General features: G+C 35.4%; 1 protein-coding gene across 6 annotated transcripts in view; it reads left to right on the plus strand.

Annotated features, from left to right (window-relative positions):
* Positions 1-19,440, plus strand: part of LOC112128253 — a 259,399-nt gene that overhangs the window by 50,047 nt on the left and 189,912 nt on the right. The window contains exon 1 of one of the 6 annotated variants that reach the window (XM_024230209.1): positions 9,779-9,864. The exons of the other annotated variants lie outside the window; for them this stretch is intronic. The gene's annotated coding sequence lies outside the window, so the exon portion shown is untranslated. Of the gene's footprint in view, positions 1-9,778; positions 9,865-19,440 lie in introns of those variants that run through there. 6 annotated transcript variants of the gene reach the window in all.

A 19,440-nucleotide genomic window follows, 5' to 3' on the forward strand; every position in this document is an offset into this window, starting at 1 on the left:
AAAAAGAAGCACAATTACTTTAAATACTGAGAGAAACTCATCAGTTCTGATGGGTATTCATGGCTCGATTTGGTGGAAGAGTATATCCATCCTTCCAAGTACTCGAAGTGGCAATACACAAAAAAGAATTACAATTACTTTAAATACTGAGAGCAACTCGTCAGATCTGTTGGGTATTCATGGCTGTATATAACTCGATTTGGTGGAACAGTATATTCATCCTTCCAAAGTACTCAAAGTGGCTGGTTTGAGGTTCGGTCGTGTCTGGTGCCTTTTTCGGCCAGTCTTCCTCCTTTCACACCCCGTGACTTTAGATGGTAGTCTCTAAATAATTATGCAAAAATACAAACACGTTTAGTTCGTGATGATGGCTCGCCAGATGGCCAGGGCTTGCCCAGCGATGCCTAAGAAGCGGTTGTCGGTACTCCGAGCCCCTGGAGAAAGATAGAATCGCGCCGGAGGCTGAGCCAGCTTTGTCAGCCTTCCAACACGTTCTACCGACGTGGAAATCCAATTTGGGCTCATCCCCGAAGGAAATTACATTTCTGGATTTGCCGGAGGAGTATCCAGTTCTCCCCCCATGATGGGGGCAACACCGCTTCCGTTATATTCTTCGATTATATTGAATAACTCTTGAGTCCTCTAAGAGATACGTTGTTCATTCGATTGGAAGGCAAGGAGCGAGACGAATATTGAAAGGCGTAGGGCGCCCATTATGCACACCCTCATTCGATCGTCTGACTCCTATTCGGGGTTTCTCAGGTCTAAAGGCCAAAACCGAAGCATTTTTTTTCATATTCAAATTAGTTTGGCATTTCCGAGGAGGAATAATTTCCCAACTTCGTGAGGAAGAGATTAACAAAAGCAGAAATTCGAATTACAATGGATTTTACTAATTTATCAAAATTTGTTGCAACAACAAATGACGTAAACTACCCTTGTTAATTTGTGACATTATGGTTGAGTTTGCGACGTCGACCAATAGCACGATCCAATCTACCTGTCAGACGTTTCATAGCCAGAATATATCAGGATTATCAAATTTAAATTGTTAGACAAATTAAGATATATTATTTTACAAAAGTTACGGACGCAAGTTAGTTTTGAAGAAATGAAGTCACACATTTTAATATTTGTGAATTCTCCATGAAATATTCAAACTACACCCTTGTGAAATTTGATCATGTTTATGAGGTCGGCCTTACATCGCCATCTTCATTAGTTGATCAGTATGCTATTTAGTCACTTTTTGAGTGACAACCGGTTTTGCTTTATCCTCTACAGCACCTTCCTGGTGTTGGTTTGTACAATGAAATAGTCAAAATGAATAACGTATAAGTGAAGGGTTAATGGAGTTAAAGAATTAAGTTGAAGAAAAACTCAACAACTATAAGTTTACAATGTATTTTTTTAAAATTGGGTATAGAATCACTAAATTTCAGAAGTGGACATTCCGGGTCGATGGAGATCCCGTAACGTAATATTTTATTACAAAAATGTAATATAATTTGGGGGAGGGACAATTTTCATTAATTATTTTAATAATGGAATTTTATTTGGTAGAAAAAGGATTTCATAATGTTCGAGCCAGTTTAGAACCCCCTTCTCGTTAAAGTGGTAAAGATCGAGTTCTGCTCCTCGTCGAAAATATGGTTTGCTAATGAATTCTGACTGTTTACTAGATTTCAGCAAGTGTCCTTTTTTTTAATGATCTACCTGTCTGGCCAATGCATACTATTGATAATACTAAGGTGAAAATACTATAGAGAATCATCATTTCCATTTAATTTTCCTACAGACTGACATTTACAGACACGAAGTTGTCGACGAAATCATCACCCTCATCCAACGTTTGTTGTGTTCCTTTAGAAGTTGCTAACGTGTGGACTATATTACCACTGCAATTAACTGCAAGGTAGCAATGCAAGAAATAATAAATAGGAAAATTCTTTGATTATTAAATGAAAATACATACAACAAATGAAAAAACGGCAAAAGTTGGTCAGGGAAAATCTTTTAATCAAACTGAGTTGGATAAAAACGCACCAAGGAATCGAAGGAACGCAGAGCTGGGTAGAAGAGCGAAAACCTTCTTAAAAGTTTTCGACCCTCTCAAAACCCCACCGTCAAATGTCAAGCTAAATTTAAAGAAGGAACTAATAGCTAATTGAGAATATATGCAGACTGAGTCTCACAACGAACGTTCTTACCAACTTTATTTAACTTTATTGGGTTTTTTAAAAGATGAAGTCTGACGTCATCATTTTCTCAGGTACTCGTAAAATGTTAGATGATTATACATGTAATAAATGGGGGAGCAGGTAGAAACGAATCAATTTTTTTACCATAGGGTGTTCAATAGATAGAAAAAATTTAATATTATGTTCTTTTACAAATGACAATTGAAGTTAACGATTCCTTATTAAAATGTGTTGAAATCTGCGAGGTTTTCCTGTCCAGACGTCTTGCTGCATCACCAGCGGCTAGTCTATTTTTCTGGCGGTCTGGGTAATTTTTTCCAATGTAACCTTTAATAAGAATAAAAATGGCACTTTTCGTAATTGTATAGCACTTTCTCCGTTATTCCGTTTCAAAAAGTTACAAATTGGAATACAAATAGTCGTTTCCTGTTAGCTCTAGTCCACAGAGCCTTGGCCCAATTGTGGTTTATTGTTTTGCTGATAAAATCGCCTCTTAGGAACTCACAGGTCACTTTTATTAACCCTTTATATTACCTTATTTTTCTTTGGAGTTTTACATTTCTGTATGGAGTATGTTTTGCATTCAATTTTTTCTTTCTTTTTAAAAAAGCTTATTTATTTATGAACTACACGGCCATTTGTTAAGAGATGGCATGACATTTGAGCGTGTAAAAAGTTCGAAAAAGCACATCGCGTGGCTCACCTTCACCTGAATTAAATTGATGAATGATTACTGTTGAATAAAATTCAGATCACCCTTATGTCTGCATGTACTCTGAAAGGTTTAAATAGAAAGAGTAAGTAATGAACAAACGATTTAACCAAACCGTCAGGCTTAAGACGAAGGACCTGCATGACCAATAATTGGTAATTGTAATTATTACACTCGTTACCCATGGGTTATATACTATTCAGGATGAATATATTTCACGCAGTCTGATAAGAATAACAAAAATCTGACAGATATTTTATTTTCAATAACATAAACAAAACAATCAGCACGAATTGAATGTTGATAATACAAAGACGATACAGCCAGGCGTATGAAGCAATGTGTGAATAATATCTTCATATTAAGCCAAATTAATGACAACATTTGAGACAATGTTATCATAATCTTGAAGAACGTTAAAGCCGAGGTCATTCAGTCAGTTTATCGAATGACAGTGAGTTCGGATAATGAAAATGAATGGATGAGGTCTCTTATCAATCGGGGCAAAGATAACGTTGAAAAAAGCGTTCACCTTGCTATTGACTTTTCCCTGTATGAAAACACACTTGCATGGGTTCAACCCAAACTTGCTATTTAATAATGTTTAATATGATTTTTTTAAATAATAAACAGAAACCTTAATAGTGAAAATATTTACCATTTTGATCCCACCCTCTTTAATTTTCTCCCAGCCGATTGCTCGATCTTAAAGTGGTATGTTTGAGAAAGATGTCTCAAACTCTTGCAAAATTGTTTAATATTATTCTCGCAAGTTTAGATCATACACATCTGATGGATCGTACAAAGGAGCAAGTTCTCGATTAAAGGATGCGGCAAGAGTTTGATCCCTTGAAAATTGAACTTTTCGGTCTGTGGCCGAGTGTCTTGTGTTGTCTACAAAAGAACTTGCGCAGTTCTTCAGTTTAAAAGATGGCCGATGCTGTTTGAATTTCGCGAAAAAATTTTCTAACTCCACATTTCTTAGACCATCCATTAGGAACATTCACCTGATGAATTACTCCTTCGTAATTCCAATAGATAGCAATGAGAACATGACCCACAGTTAGTATGGAAAAAGTATTTGGATTAATCCCCCTACTACATTGTAACGAGGACAGCACAGAAAACTATAATTAGTATTATCAAAGAGAAACCTTCAACAGGAATAAAACTAAAATGGAAAGATAGCAACAAAATAATGAAAGACCATCCGATACTCATGGCTCCAAGAGACGACATGAAAAGGATGTTTGAATTCAATCAAAACTTCCAAATAAATCTAGGTACCAAAAAAGAATGGGAACGAGAGGAAAAGACCTCCTTTAAGAATAGCACCATCTTTTGATACACAGATGGATGTAGAACACAAGAAGGTAGAGGGGCAGGAATATTCGGTCCTGGAACCAAATACTCAGCACCCATGGGAAAATACACCAGTATCTTCCAAGTTGAGATTCGCGCATTCGAGAGATGTACTCAACTCAACTTGATTAAAGGGTACAAAAACAAAAACATAGCTATCATGTCAGATAGCCAAGCAGCCATCAAAGGACTAAGCTCAAATATCATTGTTCAAAGTTGGAATTGGACTGCAAAACCAAATTAAACATATTAGTCACGCAGAACAGTCTTCCTCTGCTGGCCCCAGTACATATGGGAGTAGAAGGCAACGAGTAAGCGGACACCTTTACAAGGAAATGAGCTGCTACACCGCTGATAGGACCCGACCCTTCTGTGGCATAGGAACTCACACTATTAATGAATATCTCAGACAGAAGGACAAAAAGAAAGTGAAGGAACAATGGAATTCACTCATTGGACACAGGCAATCCAAGAATCTCCTAACAAATTTTGGAAAAAAAGAAATTACAGAATGTGTCCAAGGGAGCAGGAATAAACTGCGAATCCTAACAGGATTCTTAACAGGACACTTCAAACCAAATGGATCTTTAAAGAATCCAATAGAGGAGACACCAACACACCTACTAACAACACCTCAGTTTGTTGTTAGTAGCCACAGTAGCCCGCAAGAGGAAGTGTTTTAGGATGTACAATGTGGCTGTAGAAGAAATTCAACCACTGAAACCGGGCCTACTAATCAAGTTCCTTGATGAAATAGGACTCATCGGTGTGCTATAGACACAGAACGGGGGTACAATAGTTCTTAAAGGGCGCAGTATACTACACCCCGATTATTACATCTACATCTAATTCCAATAGATTTTTCCTCACTGACCCCTTGCGGCAACTGTAAAAGCCATAAGGATTTCGTGAGTAAACCTACTCTTAATCAAAAATGATAATCTTTTTGGTAAAATCTCGCATCATACGGGCTTTTAAAAGATTTAAGGTTTTACCTTCTCGACGGATTGCTCGCGAGGTGTACAACTATCTACTGCCCTTTTTCACCTTCTCAATCTCTTGAAAAAGAAAACTATAGGGATTTGAATATACTAAATTTTTTAAACTACCGCCACGCTGTCAAGGACCTCTTTACTCAGTTTCAATAATAATATTTCATCCATTCTCGCGCTTTTGAGCGGTATCAATTTTATCACGTCTTGACGAAACGTGAAGAATGCGAGTGGCGATTTGATTCTACAAGCTGCTGTATTAGCAAAGTTCAAAGTTCATAGAACACCTATTATGAACAATGGAACAATCTCGTGAAAATGCCACTAGGTATTTTTTTGCCAATGGCCCCTAGAAGCCAAAACAAAAAACGTTTAACCAATATCTAACCATTGTCCGCAGTTATGAGTATTTTGCCAGAAAAAATCTCAGATTAAATTCTCAACCCTACACATACTTACGGCTCGATTTGAATCAACTGCTTACTTGAGAACTAAATCAGTTTCCATTGGGGTTTTACTTCTGTTGTTACATTCTTCAAACCACAGCCACTCAGTGTGCTGAAATCCTCAATCCTTACGGGTTTGATAATTATTTTTCGTCCTGTTTTGTCCTTTTCAACACAAGGTTAGATTTTTTACGTCCTGACACTCCATTCTTACTTGATTTTATTTTACAGGTTGGTGTAGAACCATAGTGACATCGATTGATGGTTGCCTGGGCCCCCATGGACGTTATCTTCACTGTTAAATTTTATCAAACCTACGCCACTTAGTGTTGTGATGTTTTCGACCACCATTACTGTTTTAATCAGCCTTTTTTTGCACTTTTCATCAAAAGTTGAGATTTCCTTCCATATCTCCTCGTCCTTACAAAACATGAAGTACTCGAGTAGTCGTAGCTTTATTTGATTTTACATCGACATCTATTGATATTTGCCCTCTTACCTTTCCAAGGAAATTTCACGTATAGTTTATTTTTTAGGCAACGCCACGTGGTGTGCTAGTTAAGTCCTCTCCCAGATAGTTTCAATAATTCGTTTTTCAGCACGTTTTGCACTTTTCTGCACAGGGTTGGCATCCAGTTTTTTTACATCCTGACGAAACGTGAAGTACGACAAACTGTTGGTTGAATTTGATTACACAGGTTACTGTAGGACCGTACAACACCCATTGATTGACTTCCGAGCAATTTTTCCTTTCCATATGGAGAAAATTGTAACTCTTTCTAGCCGACTTGGCGTGGTCAGTGATGAGATCCTTGACCATTACAGTTTTCACCATTTTTCGCACTTTTTAGCATAGGGTCAACATCCATTTCTTGAAGTTTCTTTAGAATGTAGGAACGTACGATTATGCGAGTACTTTTTGCACTATTGCTTGTTTTAGAACCATAAGACTATATATATAACCATAACAATTTTGACAGGAACGTTAAATAATTTTATTATTATATTAATATAATTGACAGTTGATAAAATATGAAATAAACATAACTAATTTACCGTTCTTGCAGTTCGCTCATTGTCAAAACCTGACATTTTTGCTAAAAGGCAATAAAGCATAAATGATGAGTAATAACCAAAGCGTTAAGAAATACAAATTATCGTTGTCTTTATAAAGGTACGAGGTCATTTAACATCTGTTGGCTGTATTTATATCTTTCATATAAACAAAAAGTAACTTTTTGGCCGATCGTCATGCCAGGGGTTTGTTGCAGCGAGGGGCGTGAATGACCCAGTGGTCTAAGTAGAACGAGGCCATCGATGACTTAATTTACGAAAAATCTACTTGTCTCTATCTTTCTAAAAAATAAATTCGGATTTGTAGTTTGATCTGTTGAAATTCTTGCAGACCACCAAGAAGCAAATCCACAAATAGCATGAGTGAAGTCTGATGTTTTTTTCGCTTTCAATTCAACATCAAAAGGAGGCTGCAGTGCGCAATTATTTTGTAACAGAAGGTGATTAAAGGCGTCAAAAAATCTCTCCCTTGGCCGGGAGCCGGTCGTATTTGGAATCGGTGTATTAATTCAGTTGTGATAATAACATATGGCCAAATCTCCAAGGTACACATTTACCGTCTGAAGGCCCCGATGCATGAATCATCAAATTGCAGCCCCTGGGGCACTCCCGACCATAGCCGTTTTCCATACTCCAGAGCACGTTCAACAGGTGCTTTTTTCTATCTCGTTTTACGGGCACGGAAACGAAACAAGCCGCAGATGCCAGCCGACCTTTGTCCTCTGCGGTTTTAATTACAGTTATCAACAGTTTCTTTTTCCTTCAATAGTTAATCACCGGTATTCGAAAAAATTTTCCAATTAAAATTTTGTTTTTGTTGTACCAGTCTGACCGACATTGTTGACTCTATTGGTTAATTTGGATTATAGCCTATCCTAGCGGTGTTCGTCTCGTTTTTTCTTCTTACCCACCGTGCAACACATTTGCATAGTCATGATTAACAACCTTCCTCCGTGCAGAGTGCTACACAAGTTCACAATTTTTTTTTACGGTTGTTTGAATATGCAAGAGAATCAATCGACTAACAAATTTTAAATGGAATGGGATTTATCATGACGTATAACTGGGATAAGTGAAACTGTGAATGAACACCACTTTTTTAACTGCAGAAAATAATATAAATCCTGAATAAATTAAAAAATACTGACAGATCCAAAACAAAATACGCAATGGTTTTGGTGCTTAAAAAAGACATCAAAAACCTCATTTTTTATTCATTTCTTTTGTGGACGACAACTTGAATTCTTTTTTTGTTTGATCTACATTCTAATCAAATCAAGAAAAGTCAGCTAATTTCAATAGTTGGAAGAGAAAGATTTGTGACAATGTGAATGGAAAGAAGAGCGAGAGAGAGAGAGAGAGAGAGAGAGATTCAGTGAGGAGAGAGGAGGGGAGAGAGAGAGAGAGAGAGAGAGAGAGAGAGAGAGAGAGAGAGAATAAGCGGGAAATTAGAGGGGTGATTGAGCGAGGGAGAGAGAGAGTGTGAGAGACAGACAGAAAGAGAGAGAGAGAGACAAAAGGAGAGAGAGAGTGAGTGAGAGAAAGAGAGAGAGAGAGAGAGAGAGAGAGAGAGAGAGAGACAGAATAAGGGGGAAATTAGAGGGGTGATTGAGCGATGGAGAGAGAGAGAGAGAGAGAGAGAGAGAGAGAGAGAGAGAGAGAGAGAGAAAGAGAGAGAGATGTGAGTGACAGAGAGAGATAAATATAGTTGTACGTAGATAGATATAAAGACAGAAATATTTAGAAAGACTGACAGAGAGAGTGATACAGAGCAGAGAGATAGGCCGAGCGAGAAAGATAAAAGAGTGGTGGGAGACATTGAGAGCGAAAGCGAGAGAATAGTGATGTAGGAATATGTAGAAACAAGAATAATCATAAACTAAGATTGCACTTTTTTATCTCAAAATATTGCAGAAAATCTTATTGTAAATAAATGTATTTCTGTGTTCAAACTGGCTGAATTTCTTTGAATTTAGTATACTTGAACGATTCGAGTTAAATTTTTAGTTTACTGATGAAATTGTGTTAAATATAACGTGTATCTGAAATATTTTTTCCGGAGATTTTTGAACCCTCGCCCATTATATCACCAGTCGATTGTCTGTTTGCATCGGTGAAGATCGTTATGAAAAAGGGGCCTGGAGAGAGACGGAGCGAAAAATCAATTTCTCCCTTTTCACAATTTCAAACGCTCTCTCTACTCCGGGGCTGAACGGACGAGGGGCTAATCGCTCATCGGACGACAAAGTGATGAGACTGATGAGTCACGTAGTTAAAAGATCCGTCCCTCAAATCGGCGGGATCAGGGCGGATTACAGGCTGCCAATTTCCGATTGGGATCGAGATTAAAAGGATCGGGTCCCAGATTAAAATTCAACCCAACTTGAATCGTAGGCGGTTTACGGAACGCGGCGAAACGTTCGTCAAACCTTGGATGAATTGCGTGAATTGTTTCACCTCCGAGCATTGCAATGCTGTGCCTTTTTTTATTAGGTCCACGCAGGAAGACTCAAAATCCATTTAATTAATGAAGGGTTAAAATGTGACATGCGATGGTGATTCACCTAGAGGCTAGTTGCTTAGCGACCAACACAACAAAGCTTATGGGCTTCCCTGTTACACGTCCCGGTGATTTATCCGCAAAATTGTATCGGATGGCGAAATCTGGTGAACAGCTTCCTTTCTACCCTAAAAGTAAAACAGGGGAGCCTAAGTAAAAAAAAAGATTAATTCATACCACAATAATTTTATATCAAAAAACGACCTGGGGGAAGGCCAATAGGAATGGAAGGGATCCTTCGTCCTGCAGGATATTGCCGAACGAACTGGGTATTTTCTTTTCAATTGTTCTCATTCTTGATCGCTCCGTAATATAAAATTGTAATAATAAAGGCTGATAACTATAAGAGGCCTATAACTAAAACAGTATCTAGTAGTCCATTAATATATTTACTTACTTTTTATTGCAGGTAAGGAGTTAAGGACGTTGATCAAGAATAGGTCGGTCACTGTATGTACAATCAAGGCTCTTTTTAATGGAAGGATGTTTTTTTTACTCCGGCCTTTTTTTTATTCAGGTAGGTATAGTTTTTTGTCAACGGGGAAGAAAAACCATGGCAGGTCATTTGTTGAACAAATTCCATTAGCATACTGATATCTACATCATGGTGTTAACAAAAAATGAAGCGATAACAAACATGGGAATTCGACAATATTTCAACAACTTTAGAGTCAAAGCGTTAATTTCTAGCTTATCTGGTTTAAGAAACCCCATGGAGAAGTTTCTTCGCCTAGAAAACCAGCATTTTGGATTTGGTTTTGAATACAGTGCTACCGAATAGTGCAATAAAACAGTACAATCCAATAAAAATATTCGTATAATATCAATTAATACAGTAAGATAATTTGTTATAGCACAATAAATAATATAGTATTATGAATCTGATTTCTTTGCTTTTTTGGACTCAATACCCGTTGGATGTCGCGGTCAGATCACCTTAAAAAATTTTCTCATATTATAATCAATCAAAACGCCATAGACAAGATGCAAAACCAGAACCACTAACGAGGCAAATACAAGTCGGACTAACCATCGCGGTCTACTTCTTTAATTATTTTATATAAATGATATTACATTCCAAAGGAGATACGAAAAGCATGATGTCAGATAAATAGGTATGCAGAAGAAAGGTAGAAATATATAGAAAAAGCTATCTCTTTAGTGTAAGAAAGAAAAAGCGTGACAGAAAGAGGAGCATAGAAGAAGAAAGAAAGAGAGAGTAGTGAAGGTAGGTAGATAGATAGAAAGGTAGTGAAGTAGAGAGAAAGAGGGAGAGAGAGGGAGAGGGAGAGGGAGAGAGAGAGAGAGNGAGAGAGTGAGAGAGAGAGACTGACTGAGAAAGAGAGGGAGAAGACAAGAAAGAGAGAGAAAGGTAGGGAGGGGAGAGAGAGATATTGAATAATAATTGATAATAATAATAATAATAATTTGTTCTGTAATTAAGTCTTCAAATTTATTTGATATTGAAAATGCTGAAAATTTGGGCTTTTGAAAGAAAGAAGACGTAAGAAGTATTTTGTTAAATTTAGCAATAGTAATATTTGAAAACTACAAACCCAAAAGGAAGGCTCTGTATGCATAAAACATTCGTAAACCGTATAAAGATCTTCAGGAATTATGGAAGATTTTATTGTCGAGTGGAGTTGGAAGAAACTTCGTCGTAGAATATGGTCTTGTGGTTTAAATGAACCTAGCAGATTGAGTGCAGCAATTGTATGATTTCCCAAGTTGTAAGAGTTTTAACAGCACATTGCCCCTTTATATCTCAAAAATATTGTAGGGCGTTGTGTCTGTCGGATATGATAGTTTCCATTGACAAAATGAATGTTCAGAGATAAGCGTAAGAAGGATCGGGTTCTGGACTGCATGTGTCCAAAGACCACAGTAGGCCACACACAGTCAACCTTCCCTAATTACGACCCGACCCGCGTTGTCTAAATCCTTTTATTTTCCCCTGCCAGGGAGTTTGAAACTCTGTTATTAGATTTGAAGAGAAGGCCGGGCCTGGAGATAATTCACAGATCATAACCGTCGTCGGAATTGAGTTGTGTTGTTTGTTTTTCCATATCTGAAAGCTCGCTAAGTCTGGTTGCATTGATAAGGCTTAGAAAGTTCAAGTTGTCTAGGTACTTCTTTTACGACCTAATCCAGGCATGGTAATTTCCACTTAAACAGAAACCTATCCCAGGCTTGAAAGGCGTTGTTTATCCGTGATTACAAGCATTACGTGGGAAGAGTCGTCTTTTTAAGAGTCGTGTTTAACAAGATTTAACTTTTAACAGAATGCAGTTTGTACATAGTCAATGTTAAGTTTATAAAGTTGCCCTTGTTGGTTTTATCTACACGCTTGACAAGTTGCTTTTTGAAACTAATTTGCATTTTTTTTTTAAATAGCTTCGATTGTTCAGACTTATTATCTTTCCCATGAAGGCCTGGGGGAAAATTTAGGTCATTTGTTTCACCTTTTGTTTGAAAGGATACTTTTATTATTTTGTTTTATAGAATGTGTGGTGTTTAGTGACCGTCAGTTAATGATTATTTGGAGATCGTGAGATGCGGTCTGGTGTGACGTGGGTTTTGGAAAACATTTTCTTTAGCGTGCCAACGTTTCGATCTTTATTGAGATCATCTTCAGCGCCTTGTGTTGTCTGCATTTCAACAAAAAAAGTTCCCCGATTGATAGCCGATGCAAGTTTCTTTTCAAGCAAAGAGTATTCTGAAGGACATCATCAACAATGAGAAGAAACTTGCATCGGCTATCAATCAGAGAACTTTTTTGCTGAAATGCACACAACAAATGCAGGACGCTGAAGCTGATCTCAATAAAGATCGAAACGTTGGCCCGATAAAGAAAATGTTTTTCTAAACCCTACGTCACACCAGACCGCATCTCACGATCTCCAAAAAATCGTTTTATAGAATGTTTTTATTTTATTTTCCTCTTGTGTCAGTCACTTATTTGGTATTTGCTTAAAATGAACCCCTTACGAGTCCTTTCACAGTGTTACTAACCAGTACAGAAATAATGAAACATTATGTTATATTTTTATGTTGTGGGGAGGAACGGACTGTAAAATGACGCCGAAGGGTTAACAGAAATAGACCCGCCAGTCTTGCTCGGGCGTTAGCCGACCGTTGACAATAGAATTTATGTAAGAATATTAAACCCTCTTTGTGCCCCACTAATCCCTTATTCCGGCTTAATACAGTCTGGTTAATCAATTGTCTTCAATTGTAAAATGATAAAACACAATACAAACTAAATTGGGGGTTTCAATGAGTTAAGATTCTGTCTCTCTTAAGCTGACGGGGGAGTGATTGTAAATTTAATTTTAAATTATCTCTAGCATGTTTTGAAATCACAAGGCTGCTAAGGGTTTTCAAGCCTAACCTCTGTACGTAGATAAATTTATTAACATATTTAACTTTTAATTTTTTGTTCTAATATATAGGCAGTTTAAATTGAGTCACTACCCCTTTCAGGTTAAGTAATTTTAAAAATTTTTTAATATTCCTTGAAACTCATAAAGTTTATAATTATTTATTATAAGAGCAAAGGAGAGTTTTTTGTTAAAACCATCCGAAAACACGGCCGATTCTTACCTCGACACCCGGAGGCGAGCAATTTTGCCGCGTCACCAACGAAATATGAGTTCTTGCGATGTCATGAAGGCAAACGACTCGAACCCCATTTAATGATACAGGCCTTTTTTTTTATTGTGGAGAAGCATTTTATTCGTCTATTCGGAAAGGGCAAGAAGCGGTTCGTACGTTATTCAAGTTTGCTATTACACGTTTTCATAAAATTTAACTCCTCTAGCTAAATACGTTCATTTTTTTCCGAGTCGACATTATTTGATATTTCTTTACACTTTCAAATAAAAGTTAAGGTGAAGTCTATTTCATCTCTTTAGCTCTATGTTCAATTTAAAATATGACACTCGGTAATGATTATTTGTTTACAAAGTGAAATTTCCATAGAAAAGTCTGGTTCAATTTCTTGAATATATGCTTAAAAAGTGAAATGTCCATTGAAACGTCGTCGGGTTCAATATCTTGTAAATATGTTTACAAAGTGAAATTTCCATAGAAAAGTCGTCTGGTTCAATTTCTTGTAAATATGTTTACAAAGTGAAATTTCCATAGAAAAGTCGTCAGGTTCAATTTCTTGTAAATATGTTTACAAAGTGAAATTTATATAAAACAGTCGTCGGGTTCAATATCTTGAAAATATGTTTACAAAGTGAAATGTCCATTGAAACGTCGTCAGGTTCAATACGTTGTAAATATGTTTCCAACGTGAAATTTACATAAAACACTCGTCGGGTTCAATATCTTGTAAATATGTTTACAAAGTGAAATGTCCATTGAAACGTCGTCAGGTTCAATACGTTGTAAATATGTTTCCAACGTGAAATTTACATAAAACACTCGTCGGGTTCAATATCTTGTAAATATGTTTACAAAGTGAAATGTCCATTGAAACGTCGTCGGGTTCAATATCTTGTAAAAATGGTTACAAAGTGAAATGTCCAATGAAACGTCGTCAGGTTCAATACGTTGTAACTATGTTTCCAAAGTGAAATTTACATAAAACAGTCGTCGGGTTCAATATCTTGTAAATATGTTTACAAAGTGAAATTTGCATAGAAAAGCTGTCAGGTTCAATATCTTGTAAATGTTTACAACGTGAAATGTCCATTGAAACGTCGTCAGGTTCAATACGTTGTAAATATGTTTCCAAAGTGAAATTTACATAAAACAGTCGTCGGGTTCAATATCTTGTAAATATGTTTACATAGTGAAATTTACATAAAACAGTCGTCGGGTTCAATATGTTGTAAATATGTTTACAAAGTGAAATGTCCATTGAAACGTCGTCAGGTTCAATATCTTGTAAATATGTTGTAAATATTCTAAAATATATTTACAATCGATATAGATTGTAATAATCGAATTAAATATCACCATGTAAAATGTTGATTGTACATACCATAACTTTTATTATCGATAGAATGAAACAGCTACAAAATCGATGTTGATAAGTGAAATAAAAATATTGTCAATGAAGTATTGATGAAAACATCGTGACGTTTAATATCCAAACGCGATGTCCATTCAATGTCAGGTGAAATATCAATGGAAATACCGTCAATGAAATATTGATAAAAAAATCATGGTGTTAAATATCCAAATGTATCGAAACACTTATCGTCAGGTGAATTATCAACAGAAATATCTATGCAAAGACGATTGAGAAGAAAAATTAGTGTCACGACCGGGTCTCGAACCCACGACCTCCGGGTCAGTACGCAGTTTAGAGAATCGGTGTCCTGGGGGATCGAGGTCACAATAACTCAAGTGACAGGGCACCAGCTCATAATACTAATATGTATAATACTATATTATATTTATGCAATACTAATCATTTATTTTATATGTGCTACACATAGATTATATAAATCCATATCAAAAAGCGATGAGGGTCGAGACCAACTAAGAGAAGACTCCCTTCCCTTGGAAAATCGTTAAATTAAATATTTTTATTTTGTAAAAGTAAACAGACAGGATTTTTTCTATCGGTAAGTAACGGGTTAAAGCCAAATGAACGTTAATTTCTGAACGATTTGTGAACCGTCAACCGGTAGGACAAGTCTCGCTTTGCGGCACGTTTTGACATTTCCTTTACAAACTGCAGGGTTTATTTATTTTGTAATTTGTGTGAACGAATCAGAATAATTTTTACCTTTCGATGCATTTTATGATTCAATAAAGACAATCGACGCGGCACCAGAAAAAGCACGTAACTTGTCCAAGGTGTTGAGGAAGGACGGATTCAGCTTGGGGTAAAACGGGCATCATGAATGAAATACGCCAGATGGCCAAAACACGAGTCAGATATAAAAAAAGCCTTCTAGAAATGGCTTACTATCTCTATTATCTTTTTCCGACCCGACTGCTCTTTCATAGATAAGCAGTATTGCTTATATTAGTCACTCACTATCACACTGTGGTTCGCAAAATAAAAATATCGACAGTATACGAATCGAAGTTTATTTAAAAATATAGATATTTGTTTTATTGATCTTATCCTTAATATGGTCATTTGCAAAGAAGTGATCTTTCTTTAAAATAAATAAAAATTAAAATAAAATCTTTGCTGATTTTGCTTAATCTTGCTGGTTTTGTTTGTCAGACACATTTCAGCATTTCGCCATCATTACTAGTTAATCAGATTCACATTTTACAAACTTATAAAAGGGCACGTTAGCATAAATACACTCAGACCAACCACAATAGTGAAATACCGGACGGGCAAAACAAGCCAGAAAAGGCGTTCATCATAACGCAGGCCTTACCACAAAGTTTCTCAACATTTGTTTGTGTTATTATTTGTTGCTTATTTTTCAAAATAATAGATGTTACCTTTCAACGTATGTGACAATCAATGTTCAAAAACGGTGGCGGTTTTGTGGTTGGGTCGATTTCACTTTTTTGAAATTTTAATTGAAGAACAAAAACAGAACTGTGAACATATGGGTTACCAATTCAAACTGTAATATTAACATGATTTAACCTAATTAAGACTGAACAGTTCCACAATGTAATTTAGAGGTTGTTTAAACAGAAGTAAACCAAACTTGACAAGGTTAAGAGATCTTTTAAGGAAATTTGAATTGTCAATAAATTAGACGATATGTCATTTTCCTCCTGACAACTTCGAACAGTTCTCACAGCGGAAGGAAATCTTTAATTCAAAATCCTCAAAGTTCATTAAATCACTGCTTGTTCGTACACAATGCTTTCTCGTTATAGAGAGGTGAAAAAACAAATCGTCTCTTTCATGTAGGTTTTGAAAGACACAGGGCGCCGTATTTATATGCACGTGCATGTGTGAAGAGTGGGCCCTTACTATTCATGTTTACAAAACATGTAGGCGGTATTGAAGCATTCCTGCGTCCGTTTCGGTTTATGAATGGAAGCAGTACGACGTGATCGGACTCGTGCGTAAACGGCCTGGTCGTGTTGGTCTGACAATGAGTTTCAATCGGCGGTATCAACCAGTAAAGCAGCACTGTTTTGGACAAGTCGTCATCCAACAATTTACGGAACAATGGTCAGCAGTAGCTCTCTTAAATCAAGCACTTAAGCTGTAATCAAAATTTCAATGGGACCTTGCACCAGTTCATTTACTTAATATTGATCTAATTTTACAGAGAAAACGTAGCAAGAAAAACAAACATATTTTTGTTGCTATAGTCCTACGTATACAATAACAATATAGTCGAAGTAAAATACTTAATAATTCAAAGGTATAACAGAAATAAGGATAGACTAAATCCCTCCTCCGTAAAGATTATTATATAAAATAACGAGATTGACATGTGAAATGATAATACGAATAATACACCAAGAAAAGTGTCAATTCCCAAAATCTCATGTGATATCTAGATACTGTTACCTTCAAATGAAATATAATTAACAATATTGTCAATAAGATATGATTAAAATTTTTTTAAAATTTTTTGACGTTAAATATTCAAACGTGATACATTGAGCCTGTTGCCATTAGGTGAAATATCAATAGAAATACCTTCAATGAAATAATGATACAAAAAATCCTGTAATATATCAATTTAAATATCGTCACGTCAAAATGAATAAAACTGTAGCAAATTAAACATTGATAACCACGTTCATTATTCACATGTGACATGTATTATGAAAATTATTGTTATGCGAAATATCGATGTAAATATCTTCAATGAAAAGTCAAAAAACATATCGTCAATAAGACATCGATAAAAAATTATTGACCTTAAATATCCACACATGATGAATGTATATCTTGTGAAATATCGTCAATGAAATATCGTTACAAATATTTCATGTTATACAAATATTAAATTGATTCATCGATACAAATATCGCCAGGTGAAATATAAATTATTTCATGAAATATACCCATGCTAATCGCTAGATGAAATATCGAGAATAAAATATTCATAAAAATATCTCAGGTGGTATATCGCCAAACCACATATCAATAGATATATTGTAGTGAAATTAAAAAAAAATTAGACTACAACATTTGAAGTTTTTAAATATACATCGATACGATATATATAATATTATCAAGTAAAATGTCAAAAAATTATTTCATGAGAAATATCTATACAAATATCGCTAGATGAAATATCGAATATAAAATATTAACAAAAATATCTCAGGTGCGATACATATTAATATCGCAAAATGAAATGTAAATAGAAATATCGTCAATGAAATATTTTTTCAAATATTCCATGTGACACATCGATACAAATATCGTCAAGTGAAATATCAACTATTTTATTTCTCGAGATATATCTATACAAATATCGCTAGTTGAAATATCAATAGAAATATAGTCAATGAAATATTGCTACAAATACCTCGTGTTGTGTAAATGTCTAGTTGATACACCGATACAAATATCGTCAAGTGAAATATTAACCATATTGTTTCATGAAATACTTATATCTATACAAATATCGCTAGATGAAATATCATCCATAAAATATTAATAAAAATATTTCAGGTATAGATATTAATATTGCCAGATAAATGTAAATAGAAATGTGTGGTGATTAGTGACCGTTAATCGATAATTATTCAGAAATCGTGAGATGCGGTCTGGTGTGATGTAGGTTTCAGAAAAACTATAATTAATTAAGGTTTTTAGTTGAGATGAAAAAAAGTTAATGGCACGAGCGGTATTCGAACCCACGATCTTCGGCTAGATACGCCGCTGCTCTACCACTTGAGCTATCGTGACCTCGATCCACTCGGACATCAACCTCCTATAGGAAGTAGTCATAGGAAGTTGATGTCCGAGTGGATCGAGGTCACGATAGCTCAAGTGGTAGAGCAGCGGCGTATCTAGCCGAAGATCGTGGGTTCGAATACCGCTCGTGCCATTAACTTTTTTTCATCTCAACTAAAAACCTTAATTAATTGTAATGTATTAGTTGGTCAAGCAGACCACGAAATTAGTGAATTTTTCAGAAAAACATTTTCTTTATCGTGCCAACGTTTCGATCTTTATTGAGATCATCTTCAGTGCCTAGGATTTACAAACATTGTTTACATTTAACAAATACATTTAGGATGTGGAAAAGTAAATTTATTCAATGCAACGTATAAATTCACTTTTTCACATCCTAAATGTATTTGTTAAATGTAAACAATGTTTGTAAATCCCAGGCTCTGAAGATGATCTCAATAAAGATCGAAACGTTGGCACGATAAAGAAAATGTTTTTCCGAAACCTATATCACACCAGACCGCATCTCACGATTTCTGAATAATAATAGTAAATAGAAATATCATCAATGATATTGATACAAATATGATTATTCATATTGATACAAAAACCTCACGTGATATATCGATAGAAATGTTGAATGCTCAATGAAATACAAATATCATCAGTAAAATATTGATGAAAAACATCTTGACCTTAAATATCCAAACGTAATAATTGCCTTTCGAAACAAATATTGTCAGATGAAATGTTAAAAGGAGGTGCCGCAGCACCGAATTTCAATAATCAAAATTCATTTACAATAAACTGAATAAAGAAAAATAAGGTTGATTACTTGAAAAAAATCCTCACATAATTGATCAAAAAATCTCATGTGATGTGCATATCGTTATAAATATCGCCAGATGAAATGTTTATATAAATATTGATAAAGATTTGTTACCATGGTAATAAAAATATCATCAGGTGAATTATAAATTATAGTATATCATATCATATCGTAAATAAAATTTTATAAAATCTTTTCAAATATAATCAATTTTTTAAAATAAAATATCGAAACGTGATATATCCAGTTAATTTTCGTCAAGTGACGTATACATAGAAGTATCGTTAGTTGAAATTGATACCTATCATAACAGGTTTTCTATCAAAATATCTTAGCTCAAAACATGTTAGAAAAAATATGGATGGAAATACTCTCAGATCGATACAAATATCAATATCTCGGAGTGTAATATCGATATAAATATCTCGGAGTGTAATATCGATATAATTATCTCAAGT

Source organism: Cimex lectularius, unplaced genomic scaffold (assembly GCF_000648675.2).
Source record: "Cimex lectularius strain Harlan isolate CLEC.00 unplaced genomic scaffold, Clec_2.1 scaffold251, whole genome shotgun sequence".
Taxonomy (NCBI): domain Eukaryota; kingdom Metazoa; phylum Arthropoda; class Insecta; order Hemiptera; family Cimicidae; genus Cimex; species Cimex lectularius.